The 16,232-nt window shown below is 34.3% G+C and overlaps 1 non-coding gene across 1 annotated transcript; it reads right to left on the bottom strand.

Annotated features, from left to right (window-relative positions):
* Positions 1–477: 477 nt before the first annotated feature.
* LOC122123154 lies at positions 478–583 on the bottom strand. Its single transcript, XR_006150328.1, has one exon. It is a non-coding gene; the product is annotated as a U6 spliceosomal RNA (small nuclear RNA).
* Between the last annotated feature and the right edge of the window lie 15,649 nt (positions 584–16,232).

Raw genomic sequence — 16,232 nt, 5'->3', positions numbered from 1 at the left:
TTGGTCATATGCAGATAGCTTTTGACCTTTTCTGCTTATCCCAGACATATATTAGTTATTGAAAATTAGGGAAACCATGGGACCTATGTTTCTTTGGGCCTAGTTAGTTCACTTAATTTTTTCCAAGTCTTTTGATTTCTTAACAAATTGGACAATGCTATTCTTTCTGATGGAGGCATGGAATTCCATTGTGTATATATACCACATATCCATTCATCTGCTGAGGGGCATCGGGGTTGGTTCCATATCTTAGCTATCTTAAATAATGCTGCAATGAACATAGTTATGCTGGTAGCTTTAGTATGGTCTTGTTTGTGATCATTTGGGTAAATGTCCAAAAGTGGGATTGCTGGGTCATAGAGAAGCTCTATGTGGAGTCTTTTGAGGAACCTCCATACTGCTTTCCAAAGTGGCTGAACAAGTTTACACTCCCTCCAACCATGCAGTACTGTTCCCTTGTGATCACATCCCCTCCAGCATCTGTTGGAATGCTTCAGGAATTTGCCTGTCATCCTTATGCAGGGGCATGCTAATCTTCTCTGTATTTTTCCAATATTAGTGTACGTGATGCTGAATTGAGCACAGAAAACTTTTTATATATAAAGTGTAATTGATTTTATTAAACTATATAATTCAACAAAAAGTAAGTTTAAAAGAATCGTCGTAAACTTTTAGAAACATGTATTCCTTACATAAGCACACATTTAAGGATAAAGTCAAGATTGACATGTCAAAAACAAAATAATCCCAGATATTTGTTGTTCAAGATATGTGTAGGAGAAGGAATGCAATTATTCTATACAAGGCAACTGTCCTAATGAACACAGCAGCAAGTGTTAAGGTTTGATAAAACTTTTAATGTTTTAAACATATTTAATTTTGGGAATTTACTTACATATACAAAAACTAGGACTGTTTGTCAGGTCATAATACTTTTCTATAAAGTATTTAAGATTTATGGTAGCAGACATATACTACAATTATGTACATTTCAGAGTTTATAGAAACTTTACTAATGAGAAGTTGCAAAGTCTTTGTGTAAAGGAACAGAATAAAGAGTTAAGACTTTGTTAACTACAGTTTCTGTTAAAACAATAGGGCTTCCTTACTTTATATGTTAGCGAGGAACAAATGATGATATAAGCCATGTACAAATGATGAGATGAGCCATAAATAGTAATCTTAGTGGGTAACTTTAAAGACTGCACATAGTCTATAAAACTCTTGTTGAGCATCATAATCTTAGTCAGTTTTAAATGTACAGGAATATGAGAAAATAGTAAAATCTAATAGGTAGTACCCTTCAAATACTGAAAACACTGGTAATTGTTTTGTTTTTTATTTTATTAATCATTAATATTTAATTATTGGTTTTTCTTATTTGTAGTATTGTTTTCCTTGTTGTACTATAATACTATTTTTTGTAAGTCCTCATTAGGAGGTACTTTGAGAAGGTTACTGGGATGGCCAAATCATTTTTATAGGAGCATGTGAATTTACAAAGAGGAAAATTAAGAACAAAATATTTATTTAAAAAAATGATGAAGTAGAGTCTGAATCAGGAGTGTTGAAAAATGTCCATACCTAAAATCTTAGCCCTAGGATGAAGCAGCAGTATTACAGAGTTGAGGCCACAAAAGTGAGACTGTGTTTTTTTTTATTTTGATTTTGTTGGTCATGGGGCTTGAACACTGGGGCCTGGGTGCTGTCCCTCAGCTTGAAGCTAGCATTACCACTTGAGACAAAGCACCACTCCATCTTTTTGTGCTTATGTGGTGCTGCTGAGGACTCAAACCCACGGCCTCATGCATGCAAGGCAAACACTCTACAACTGAGCCATCTTCCCTGCACCTGAGATAACTGTGTTTAAAAAAAATCATCTAAACAACATTTGCTTTCTGCTTTGGGTTGTATAATGAAATATATGAATATCTTTTGATGTTTTTGTGAATTGTCGTACTTCTAAATTTATACTCACTTCAGCCACTTTATCCTTTTCAAAGTCATGAAATATCTCTGAGAGTTTGCTTCTGTGAAGATTGTTTTTGCATTTATAATTTCTTCTGAATCATTTTTATTTTTTGTCAAAATGACTTTATATTTCATGTTGATGGTTTATCATACATCAAATACCTTTAAATGTACATGTAGAGTCTGAAGATCGCAAAATGAATATTCTCATACAGCTCTTGTTTAGCTGTTATGCACTTTCAGCATTATGATATTTCTCTCTCTTTAACTCTCTCTCATTTCCTCTCTTTCTCTTTCATGCTCCATGTCTGCTACTTAGAATTTCTGCTGGTCTACTATAATCCTACAGAATCCACTGGTTTTGTGGGAACATGAGAGGGACCATCAGTTACCCTTACATTTCTTAAGAATTATAACAGTGACATGATATTATTCTTTTCTATTCTAAATGGCAAAACACCAGATCTAGGAATTCCTTTTCACTTTTATACTATTATAAATTTTATCTCATAGGAATCATTGGGACGGATAGGATACTTTTAACCTCTGACCTATAAGTTCTTTTTCTTTTACAAACAAACCTTTTTTATTATCAGTAAGTAACTACATGTAATGAAAACAAAGCTATCCTATGAAAAGTAGGCCGAAGTTGTTCACAGGGATGGGGGGAAGTGAGCACAAAGGATGCCCGTCATAGAGCACAGGTCCTCAGAGCAGTTTATCATGTACACTTTGTGAGAATGAAATGTGCTGGGATGTATAAATTAAATCACTGAACAACTGATATATATATATATATATATATATATATACACACATATATTTATATATGTATATTTATTTATATATGCATATATGTCTGTATATGCCCTTATACATGTACAATGCATGTTATTATACACACAAATACACACATACATATACACATGTACACATGCACACAAGGAGAAAGACATAGATACAGCCAACACTAGTTTCACTACTTGTTGAATATGCCTTAGAGGGAATGCTTGGAACAAAATAATGTTGAAGATACGTTTGTCTCCAAAAGTTCTTTTACCTCTCCTCTTATCTCTTAAAACTGGTAGGTTTTGCTAGATTCAACTTGTAAAATGCAATACAAGTGACAGCAAGTCACTCAGAAATCTCAGTAAGTAAACATGATATGATGTCTCCCTGCTCCCAACAGAATGGTTGCTCTTGTAGACCTTCTCAACAACCAAAGTAGATGGAGAATACCCTGGAAAAGAATAAAGTTCTATGGACTTAAATGGCATCCAACAGCCAGCATCAATTCCTAAGCAGATGAGTGAGTCCTCAGAAGTTTGGAGCTTAGGTCAACATTTAACCAACCCATGTGAAAAGTCCTATGTGAGAAATGCTGACTGAGGTCTTGCTGATTTCCTGGCCAAGAAAATAAGAAAGTATTTTTAATATATTAAAATTTGAGAATAATTTGTAACCTGTCTATAAATGTGTAAAACACTATTATATCAACTCAAAAAAATGATGTGGGAAACTTACTGCATTGTTGGTGGGAGTGTAAACTTGTTCAAATACTGGAAAGCCATATGGAGGTTCCTCAAAAGACTCCACATAGAGCTACCCTATGACCCAGCTATCCCACTTTTGGGAATTTACCCAAATGATCACAAACAAGACCATAGTAAAGCTACCAGCACGACTAGGTTTATTGCAGCATTATTTAAGATAGCTAAGATAGGGAACCAACCCAGATGCCCCTCACTAGATGAATAGATCAAGAAAATGTAGTATATATATACAATGGAATTCTATGCCTCCATCAGAAAGAATGACATTGCCCCATTTGTTAGGAAATGGAAAGACTTGGAAAAAAATTATATTAAGTCAAGTAAGCCAGGCCCAAAGAAACATAGGTCCTATGTTTTCCCTTATTTGCAATAACTAGTATATGTCTGAGTAAAGCAGTAAAGTTCAGATAAGTTGATGTTATGGGAATGAACCCCAAGATAAAGATTCAAATTTTTTGTTTTTTTTTTTCTTTCATGCAATTGTTTCTAACATATTTTTAAGATGATTTCTTTGTTGCTTTGTATGTCCCTCCACCACGGTATAACCCATGCTTTCACTGTACTTGATGTTGGTATAATTTGTGGAGGGGAAGGGAAAAAACAAATTGTTTAAATAGTGATACAGGTGGACCCATTGCAACAATGAGATGTTCAAGTTTTTATGTTGAAAAACAAACTTTACAATTTTGGGGAGGGCTGGGGGGAGGATCAGGTGGGGAGAGGGGGAGAGTATAGGAAGGGATGGAAAGGGGAAACAAAGAGGAGGCAACAATGCTTGATAATTAATATACTCGTTATCATGTAATTGTAAGTCCTCTGTACGGTATTCTCACAATAAAAAAAGAAATTAAAATAAATGTTGTGCGTTTTATTTTGTCCTTCCCCTCCACAAATTATGCCAACATCAAATACAGTGAAAGGAGGGGTTATACTGGGGTGGGGGAGGTACATGCATTGTTACATCCTTCTTTGTTTCCCCTTAACATCCCTTCCCCTCTCCTCCCCCCACCACCCGCCAAAGTTGGAAAGATCATTTTTCGACATAACTTTCACTAGCCAAAACGGACAAGGGTCTCATATCTAAAATATACCTGGAATTCAAAAAATTAAATCCCTCAACAACAAATCCTCAAAGAAACAACTGCTCAATAGATAAGTGGACTAAAAACTTAAAGAGAATCTCTCTGAAGAGGAAAGTAGGATGGCCAATAGATACATGAAGAAATGCTCAACCTCACTAGCCTTAAAAGAAATGCAAATCAAAACAACTTTGAGATACCACCTCATGCCAGTTATAATGGCTATAATCAAGAACTTTAATAACAACAGATTCTGGAGGGGATGTTGACAGAAGAGAACCTTACTGCATTGATGGTAGAAGTGTAAACTGTTCAACCACTTGAGAAAGTAGTATGGAGGTTCCTCAAAAGACTCCACATAGAGTTCCCCTATGACTCAGCAATCCAACTTTTGGGCATTTACCCAAATGATTACACCCTTGAACCACCAGTGCCTAGCCATGTTGCATATTCTGTGTAATTCCTATTCTCAGCATTGTATAGATGCACAAACCAAATATTTTCTTATTAGAGATTTTCTTCTATCCATTAAGTAAAATGTTATGTGTTGGATACTGTCCACTGAAATCATACTAAAGATCGATAACCCACGGGCTGGGAAGGTGGCTCAGTGGTAGAGCGCTTGCCTTGCATGCTTGAGGCCCTGGGTTCGATTCCTCAGCACCACATAAACAAAAAGAAAAAAAAAAGCCGGAAGTGGTGCTGTGGCTTAAGTGGTAGAGTGCTAGCCTTGAGCTGAAGAGCTGAGGGACAGTGCCCAGGCCTAGAGTTCAGGCCCCATGACCAGACCCCCCCCCCCAAAAAAAAAATCGATAACCCATTGCCTTAGAAAATGACTGCATTGGGAAACAGAATCTCAAAGGTAGCATTTAAGTTGAAGTCTCCTCCAAAAGAATCAGAAGGTCTTGAATATGCCAAGGAAAGAGGACTCAGAAGAAGCCAAACCTGATCTTGGAGTGCTAGATCCACCACTTCAGAGGCAATATATTTACAGTGTTAACGCGACTTAATCTGTGGTAGTTTATTATTACAATTACTAGCAAACATGTGGAATCTATAAGACATGAAAAGTCATTGACTCTTGGGGTCTATGACTCATCTTTATAATCCTAGTGATTAAGAAGGATGAGACTTTGGGAATAATGTTTTTCCGAGTGGTAGGAAAGTTCATGAGGTTCTGTCTCCAATTAACTATAAACATTTCTGGGCTGGAGGCATGTTTCAAAAGGTAGACTGACTATTGTTAGCAAACAAACTGAGAGCATGAGTTTTGTTCAAGCCCCAAATTGGGAGAAAGAAAAAGTCCTTAATAGAAAACTATGAGAAACAGAAATATGAATAGGAAAGCAGAAGCAAAAAAAATAAACTTATTGATACAAAGTTTCCCAATGTGAAATATGGCACAAACTCCAATATTTAGGGTTTTCCTTCCTGTATAGTAGAAATAAATGGTATTTCGACTTGATGAAACTAAAGTAAAACTGTATGCAATAAATAATTACATTAATATTATGTTTCCATAAATTAACTTGTTTTCCTACAAATTTATAGAATAGTGTAGCTATGGAAAATCAATAAAAACTGTTTTCATATAAGATTATGTATCCTTTCAAGTGTTGTCTAAAATTGATCTACACTGAAATGATTGCCATTGATATCTTTCTCAAGATTCCAAATGTTTATACTTTCAGCTGATTTTCCACAAAACTCACACCCCAAACATAACTCTTAGTTTGTTCATGAAATCATAGGAACATATGGCACTAAAGGTTAATTACCTTTATCTGCTGTCCTTAATGTAGTATACCTAATAAAATTAAGTATATACCCTGACGAAAATAAGATACTTCCTTCTACATACAGACTTGCACACACACACACACACACACACACACACACACACACACATACAGATACACACACATATTTACCACTGTGACTCAGGTTAGGTTCCTGACATTGTGTATCACACAATGATCTATTAATCAAACTTTCTTACACAGACATAAAATACATTCATAATTCTGCACATATAAAAACACCAGATCATTTAAAATGATGAGAATATTTAACAGAACCATCAAGCTCCTGAGCCATCTACTCCCTGATTTCATTCATTCATGATGATCCATTTTTCATATCATAATTAAAAGTCTTTTTGAGTCTGTCTGATTAGCAGACAAAAGTATGTTATCATATATTAGAAAATGTAGGTGAAATTACTTGTCCCTAGGTAATCTTTAATATATCTTATCAAAGACTTCTGTTTCCTTCTTTTATTTTCTTGTTTTTGCGGGTCCGGTTGTGGGACCTGACCTCTGTCCCTCAGCTCTTCAGCTCAAGGCTAGCGCTCTACCACTTGAGGCACAAGCCACTTCTGGCTTTTTTCTTTTTTCATATGTGGTGCTGAGGAATCAAACCCAGGGCCTCATGCATGCAAGGCAAGCGCTCTACCACTGAGCCACCTTCCCAGCCCTTTCTGTTTCCTTCTTGCAGAGTCTGTTTCCAGCATTTTGCCCTAATGTCTAATATTAAATTACAAAGGATATACCATATTCCTAAATTCATTTTTCCTAAAGGTTATGCTATAGAGTTGACTCTAATTTGTTTGCTTATTATAAATTAAATTTTCTCAACAACTTAAAATATTGTTTATGTTACTCCTAAGCCTTTTGAAATATCAAAACACACTGGAAATTCACCTTTGCAATAACTTGTGAATGGCAGTAATGTTTGAGGGGAGATGAAGGACTTGAATTATCTAGTGCCTTAAAAATGGCACTATTACTTAAAGGGCTGATCATCTAGTAAGCTTTCAAAGTGTGGTCTTCTGATTTCATTTAAGAAGATAAAAGTATGCTTTTCATCACATTCTTGCTTGCAAATCACTAGAATTATTTCCTTTGTATAGTTTATGCCCTGCTGCTACTGTATTGAAACCCACATACAACTGCATAGCTGTGGTAGCTGCTCTAAATTTTGCAATTTTCTGCCAGTAGCCCTGGTGATTTTCGCTTAGATTCATGGGATAGTCACATAATCCACAATTACAAAGCACCACAATATATAAAGACCACGTGCAAAATGAGACTCAATTTCTTTCTTTGTTGTTTCCTTTTTTTCTTATTGATTGTCTTTTAAGGAGCTAGGGATTGTTGATTTCTTATTATTGTTGATGTTACTTAAATAAATTTACCAGATTTTTCCAATAAAATAAAGAGATATTAAAAAAGACATATCTAGTCACAAAATAAAACTAAACATTTGAGTCTTTTTTATTCTAGTCCTGTTTTTAGTTATCTTCAAATAACATTGAGATGAGCCAAGCATACACGTAAAATGACCCTATCAAGCACACAGAACTCTGGAATATTTGGGCTTTGATTTCCACATCAACTTCACCTAGAAAAGAAAATTATCACTTGCTTCATGTCTTAAGTAATCTACTTAAAACAAGTTTTATTAATTTTATCAGTAGATCTCACAATCTATGGAATTGATGCATTGTATAAGTATTTGATTTCTTATTTCCACTGAATCAATATTATGTTAATTTTATTTTTGTCATATGAAATAATGACATTCTTGAGGATAAAACATGCCTGTTTTTCATTTTTGTTGCCAAAATGGAACTATTAGACATTTTGAAAATTTAACTTTAAATCTGAACCTTCAAATTTCACTGTGACTTGAATTGTGTTACTTACACCTTTAATGTTAAAATCAAATGCATTATTAAATACAAAACAAAATTAAAAGTTATCACACCTTATTCCCAGAATTGACTTTATGATTAAATACAATTATATATACAAAATTAAAAGTTATCACACCTTATTCCCAGAATTGACTTTATGATTAAATACAATTATATATACAAAATTAAAAGTTATCACACCTTATTCCCAGAATTGACTTTATGATTAAATACAATTATATGTATATACTGTAACAAACTGAGATATGGAAACAGAAGATTCCTTCTTTTTGTTTTGGGTTTGTTATTGTTGTTTATAGTCTGTGATGGGTCTGTCTTCCTGACCTTATGTATGTTACATCCATTTATATCTTCAGGAAGGTGGGGGGTGGGCACAGAGCTTTAGAGAAAAGGGTGAAAAAATGAAGCAGTGGAGTTCATTGAACGTTGATGAAAGTGAACTATTTAACTCATGGGTGGGGGCAGGAGGGGGGGACTGGGAACAAGTGAAGGAACTGAAGACATTTCATAAAAGGAAATGTCCTCATTACCTGATTCATATAACTGTAATCCCTGTATAAATCACCTTAATAATAACAACAGAGTAAATTTATTTTAAAAAAGCAAAACACTGTTTCCTAGAATCCTAGAAGTTTCTTTCATTCACTGGTTTGAGCTGGGTGAGTCTATCTCTGGAAATAGCTACATTAACATTCATTGGGCAAATTTGTGAGCTACTAGTAGATAAAAGTCAATTATGATTGTTTGTATGATTTTGAGATGCTGATTCATTTATTTCATTAATCTAATTAGTATTATTACTGTCTACCGGTTTTTGGTTTGGCTTGTTCCTGTTTTTCAAGGACATAGTGGTTCATCATTACTGCTGATTTAAGATTGTTCTAATTTGTTGATGTAAATACTCAAAGATATAAATTTTCCTCTGAGTATTGCCTGTGCTCTTGTTTCCCAGAGAAGGTAGTATTTTATGTGTTCACTTCCACTGAATTCCATAAATGTTGGAACTTCCCTCCATATCTCTTAATGTAAGTTTATTCCAAGTTTTTCCATTTCCTTATGAATAATGGTGTAATATCATTCTTTCTGGATCCATAGAATTGTATGAAACTGAAGAGTTTATTCATGGCAAAGGAAAATGTTAGCAAGATATATAGAAAGAGAACAGAATGGATGAAAATTTTTACTAGCTAAGCATCAGACAAGGATTTTTATAACTAACCCATATTAAGAGATCAAAAATTTAAACTCAACAAAAATAAACCCTCAAATAAACAACAACCTAATTAATATATGGGATAAAGACTTAAAGAGAACTTCTTAGAAGAAGTAAAATGACAAGTAGACATATCTCTCTTCATAAAAGAAAGGCAAATACAAACAACACTGAGATTCATCTAAACCCTGTTGCAATATCTTTTGAAAAAACAATCACAGATACGAATGTGTCTGATAGGAATGTGTCCCAAAGGAAACTGTATTACACCGTTGCTGTAAATGCGATCTTCTTCAAGCTCTTTGGAAAACACTATTGAGGTTGCTCACAAAACTGAATAGAGAGCTCCCTATGATCCAGCAATTCCACTTACGGGTGTTCATCCAATAGAGCAACAACAAGGCCCCACTGAAGCTGCCAGCACAATCATGTTCATTGTTGCATTATTTTCTGAAGCCAACACATGGAATTAGCCCAGATGCTTCCCATTGTAAAAAGGGATCAAGAATTGTGTGTGTATATGAATTATATGTATAATTTTATTGATCCCTATTTACAATTATGCATGTATGTATGAATATATATGTATACATACATAATCAAATTCTATTCATCCATCAGAAAGAATAATATTGCACTATTCTAAAGGAAAATGAAAGACTTAGAAATAATCATGTCAAGTGAAATTAACTGGACCCAGAGAAACTTAGGTTGCATGAGTTTCCTCATTTGTGGTAGATAGAAGGTGCCTATAATTGTAAAAGTAAACACACTGCATGGTATGCAAGGAGGTACAAATGAATTATCTGAAGTGTCAGAGTCCATGGAGAGTGAAAATACTATAATTCTCTTAAAATATTAAGTCAAAGTCCAACAAAATAAATACCAGTAAATGTGTACTAGAAAAGAGTACAGTGGGGGGCAATGTGAGAGGGGTAGGAAATTGAGGGGGAAAAGGATAGAATACAGGCAAGAATCCATTGCATACTTCCCAGAATTAAAATACACAAAGCAAGGGGTAGTGTTTAATGGGTATGAAGATGTTGAAATGGTAACAGAATTCCAGGTTCATTGTACACATAAACTGCTTTGTTAAATGACATGTAATTCTGTACATAATATAATATTGAGATATGTAATGAGTGGGGTTGATTGTGAAGGGTGGATGAGAATGTTGGAACTGGTGACATTGATCAAGATGCATGGTATCCATAAACTGTTTCAGTTAATGACAACTCCTTTGTACAACTACATAAAAGATAATAAAAAATATTCAAAAAATTAATTATGACATTTGAATAGAGAATTGAACCTCAATTCAATTCACATTTAAAAATATTTTTAACCTGAAGGTTTGGAGAATAAAATTCAAATAATAAAATACTATGAATCTTTATTTCAGAAAATTTAAAATTTAAATTAAAACTCCTTTGCTTTTTGTGAGCCTTTGGGCTGTTATAAGAGAATACTTCAAAGTAAATTGCTTAAAAACATCAGGAGTATAATACCCATACTTGAACATTGATTATAAAAATGATTATTCAAAGCAATTTCTTGTCTTATAGGGGTCCATTTTCTAGTTCATTATAATCTATTTGCTGGACATTCACCTGGCAGAGTAGTTATATTAGGCTTCTTTTATCAGGATCATTATTGCAGGGTCATCTCTGAAAGGTTGAGTCACATGTGACCAGACAGGGAAACAGAATTTCAACATGTGTATCTGGAGGGAATTACATCATCCCATACACCTTGCAAATTTTCCTTTAACTCTTAGTGTAGTGTATCATTTGGATATTATTTCATAGAAAATAATAACTTCAGGACAAACCTATGTCGTGTAAATTATGTGACTGTCATCACAATTGTATAGAAATATCTACCCACCACTCTAGAAATTGAATCTGAAATCATAAAGGATTGGGATTAATAATTAATATTCACTATGTTGCCATAAAATGGTGGTGAACCTTTTCAAGTGGGTACATTTGTAGAGATTTGGTCACTGAGAACTTGTGATCAAAGAGGACGTTAAGATCAAAGTCATTTCCTCCTCTTCCTTCTTTTTCTTCTCTGTCTCCTTCTTCTCCTTCTTCTTCTCCCACTCCCTCTCTCTCTCCCCCTCCTCCTCTTTCTCCCTCTCCCACTCCTATTCCTCCTCTTCTTTACTTCCTGGATCCCATAAATACACATAATCTATCACACGTTCCTGACATGGGACACTGTGCTACCACCAACCCAAAGTAATGAGGATAAGAAACATAAACTGAAATGTATAAAACTAGAAGCTAAGATTAATGTTTCCTCCTTTCAAGCTCATCTTATAAAGTATTTTGTCATTTTAATAGGAGAGTGACACAGCATGCTCTCATTTATTATAAAGGATAAGATTTACTGGAAAAAACTGACCAACATCGCCCTAGTGAAATGATTGATTAAATTAATATTATATTATGACAAATCTACTTTAAAATATCAGATATACGTCAAAAAGAGCACAAAAATTCTCCTTTATGGATTGCTATGAAGAGAAAGCAGAATTCAATCTGTTCCTCACGGAAATTGACCTATGACTGGCAGTATTGTCAATTGCATAAATGATTTAAGAAGACTGAAGAACAAATTTCAACTCAAACTGTGTGATATAAAATTTACTTTGCCCATGTAAGAAACTTTTGTATTCTATCTATGTTTGGTCCACAAAATGACTTTCATTTTATTCTAATCATATTTTAATTAACTTTAAGTAGTTGTATGGGTGTTGCTGTTTGGCAAAGCAGTTTACGAATACTATTTACTGAGATTTTTTTTCTTCTTTCTCTCCTGAGGTTTGAACTGTGGGTGTGGGCGCTGTCCCTGATCTCCTATGGATGAAGATCTGAACTCTATCACTTGAGGCACTGCAGCACCTTCAGATTTTTCTGAGATCTAATTGGAGATAAGAATCTCACAGGCTTTCCTACCTGGGCAGGTTTCAAACCTCAGTCCTCAGCCTCCTGAGTATCTAGGTGTACAGGCATGAGCTGGTAGTGTATGTCTTAATACAATGCATCTTTTTTTTTGGCCAGCCTGGGGCTTGAACTCAGAGCTTGGAAATGTACTTGAGCTTCTTTTCCTCAAGCTAGCACTCTACGACTTGTGTCACAGTGCAAATTCCAGCTTTTTTTTGTTTATGTAGAACTTAGGAATTAAACCCAGGGCTTCACACTACAACTAAGTCTACACTAAGCCACATTCCCAGCCCAATACAATGCATCTTGATGATCATCATCCCTCATCCATCTCAATCCTATCTCATCCTTCAATTTACATAATTTTGTAGAATATTCACTGACTCACAATGTCATATGTCACTCAGAGGATATATCACATCAGATTTTATTGATAGTCTTATTCATCAACATAATAAATGTTTGCCTTTAAGAATTCTGTAATTTTAAATTCTAAATTTTCACAAAGATTCACCCACTACTATTCTAAAATTTTTCCTAAGGTTAATGCAAATGCAATCTGTAATTCTTCAATAAAGTACAATAATACTTGGAATGTTAAAGAGTTGGACTCTGAATATCACCTTCACTTTTAGAACATTTTATCATCACTACCCTCTCAAAATGCTCCAATATTTATTAGTACTCACTTCTTGTCATCATTTCAACCCACCCTCCCCTTGAGCAGCTATTATTTCATATACTACCTCTACAGATGTGGCAATTAAAAGAACTCACATAAATAGCAAATGTAGTCTATTTTATTAATTTCCCCCATGTAAAATTAGTGTTTCCAAAGTAAGTCCATTTAAATTTTCTAATGGATAGAGCATATTGTTTTGTATGCATGTGTATATGGGTGTAACGTCCTCAATGGGAATTTCAATATTTTATTGTATGCTATTATAAAAGGTTTTGCTACGTATATTCTTGTACATGTGTCTCATTGGACGTATGTTGAAATCTATTTTGTATATAAAATTATGATTCAAAATGGTGAATCATAGAGGCAACTCTGTGTAATATCTAAAAGATCGTCAGTATGTTTAACAAACTGACTATATCACTTTAAGTGCCAAGCACCAATGTATAAGGATTCCAATTTCTACATAGTGGTTGTGCAGTGCTATCTTATTGTTGTTTCTATTTCTACTAACCTTTATATGTATGCAATGTCTAGGACTGAACTTTTCTTATGAACTTTCCATGTTTCCAATTTCTACATAGTGGTTGTGCAGTTGTTGTTTCTATTTCTACTAACCTTTATATGTATGCAATGTCTAGGTATTAACTTTTCTTATGAATTTTCCATATGTTCTTTGGTTGTTGGTATATTATTATAGAGATATGTATTTTGATTTTTTGATAACTTATTCAGGATGGTTAAAGTTTTTCATTGTCATTAATATGCTCTTAATATATTACTTATTTGTCTCTTTAAATAAATGTATATGTATACACACTGTGTACATATGCATATATTCATATTTATATGTAAATATATACAAATACCTGTATATATATGAATATACAGATGTGTATATACATGTATATAGACACATCATGTATATTATTACTTTCATTTGTCAGTAAGTTATCATTTTATTTTATTTGCCAAACATGTCCTTTATTGATTTTACTTTATTTAATTTTATGGTTAAGATGTTGTACAGAGGGGTTACAGTAACATGAGTAAGGCAATGAGTACATTACTTGTTGATCATTGTTACCCTTTCCCTTCCTTGTTGTTGTCCCACTATCACTTCCCTCCCCCAGATCCCACATTCTTATTTACCCACCCTTTGCAGCATGAAGTGGTAAAGTTCCTTTGCATTATACTGTCTTGTGGGTATCTTTAGTGCAATGGGTTAACTTGTGTCCATGTTTCAGCGTTTTGTAATTCCCGTTCCCCTCCCTAGATTAGACATGTAATTACAAGATGCAGGGTATCAAAACTGAGTAGTGATAAGAGGGGATATGCCATAGGAGAAAGATACAAAGGAAACAACAACAACAAAAATGAATAAAATTGCATTACACATTTACAACAGTAACAATAGAGACAGAACTCCCAAACATGTCCTTTATTGTCAAGGTAGTTATTTCAGTTCATGTCCTTACCATTTTTGGAACTTTGCTAAAATGTTTTATAGCTTTCCATATGCACTAATATGTTCATTTTTTTCTAAATCTATCTACTCCTAAGATACCTGCCATCTCTCTTCTAAAGCCAAAAAACAGTCTTCTACAGCTTGGTTCCAAACACTTGTATTTTTTCCTTGAAAAAAGAATACTGATCTAAGCCTGGTGCTGCTGGCTTACACCTATAATCCTAGTTACTCAGGAAGCTGAGATCTGAGGATCACTGTTCAAAGCAAGCCTGGGCAGAAAAAGTCCATGAGACTCTTACCTCCAATAAACCACCAGAAAATGGAAGTGACTCTATGGCTCAAATGGTAGAGGTCTAGCCTTGAGCTGCAGAACTAATGGACAGCGCCCAGACCCAGAGATCAAGGCCCACGACGACCATCACCACCACTAACAACAACAAAAAGAATACTGACTCGAAAAACAATAGCTTTAAACAGTCTTAAAGATAGACTCATGTCTAATATTCTAGTATTATCTTAGATACCAACAGCCTTTTAGTCCAATGAGCCATGAGCCCTCAGAATGTTGACCAAATTTCTTATTTACACAATTACTATAAGTATGTTTTCTCATCTATCTTTCTTTCATTTCACCACAGAATTCGTATTTATCCTTTCTGTCATACATGAATACCAATGCCTTTGGAAGATATTTATTAGTTGGTGTGTATTATTTGTAAGAAGATATCTTACTGAAATACTTAACACACTCACATATTGATCGAGGGCCTGATTAACCTGTTTCTGTCTTTCTCCATTCCCATTGCCCCTTAGTTTTCAACTGTTTTCTGTGAATTTCTTTGTGCTATCTTCACACATTGTCAAAATGTATTTCAGTGTTGTTCACCCACTATCACTGACAATTATACAATGCTGAATAAAAAGCAAACATCTAAATAAATGGAGACATACAATTTTTGTGGATTGGAGGATATAATTGAGCAAATACAATAATTGTCCCCCACACCGTTTTTTTTGGTCATTCATGAAGCTTGAAATGTGGCCTGGGCACTGTCCCTCAGCTCTTCAGCTCAAAGTGAGTCTTCTACCCATTGAGCAACTGTGTCACTTCTGGTTTTCTGGTGGTTAATTGGAGATAAGAGTCTCATAGACATTCCCATTCCAGCTGGCTTTGAATCACAATCTTCAGACCCTCAGCCCATTAGAGAAATCTTCACTATTTCATGTTAATAAGGATCTTATATTCTGTGAGCCACTTAGAAATGTGAAATCATTGGTATGAAGTATCCAATCAGATGTTTGTTTTTTTTTCTTCTTCTGTATTTCAATGCTTCATGTGCAAAGACATTGTGGAAAGTATTACAAACATAAGTGTAATCCCAATACCTTCATTCATTGTGAAGGGCACTTTCTTCCTAAATATTTTGACCCAAATTATCTTTTTCAGGAAATTACTGTTTGGTAATTAAAGGTCAATTCACAAATTTTGATGTCTTATTTTTTAAAGAACTTTGAATTTAAATTCCACTACAACCTTGTTTCACACAATGAGAGTACATTTCCTGGGTAAGGACAATTCTCAAAGGAACCTACAAGA

Source organism: Dipodomys spectabilis, unplaced genomic scaffold (assembly GCF_019054845.1).
Source record: "Dipodomys spectabilis isolate Male_0828 unplaced genomic scaffold, ASM1905484v1 ptg000224l, whole genome shotgun sequence".
NCBI lineage: Eukaryota > Metazoa > Chordata > Mammalia > Rodentia > Heteromyidae > Dipodomys > Dipodomys spectabilis.
This window is presented reverse-complemented; position numbering and strand designations above follow the sequence as displayed.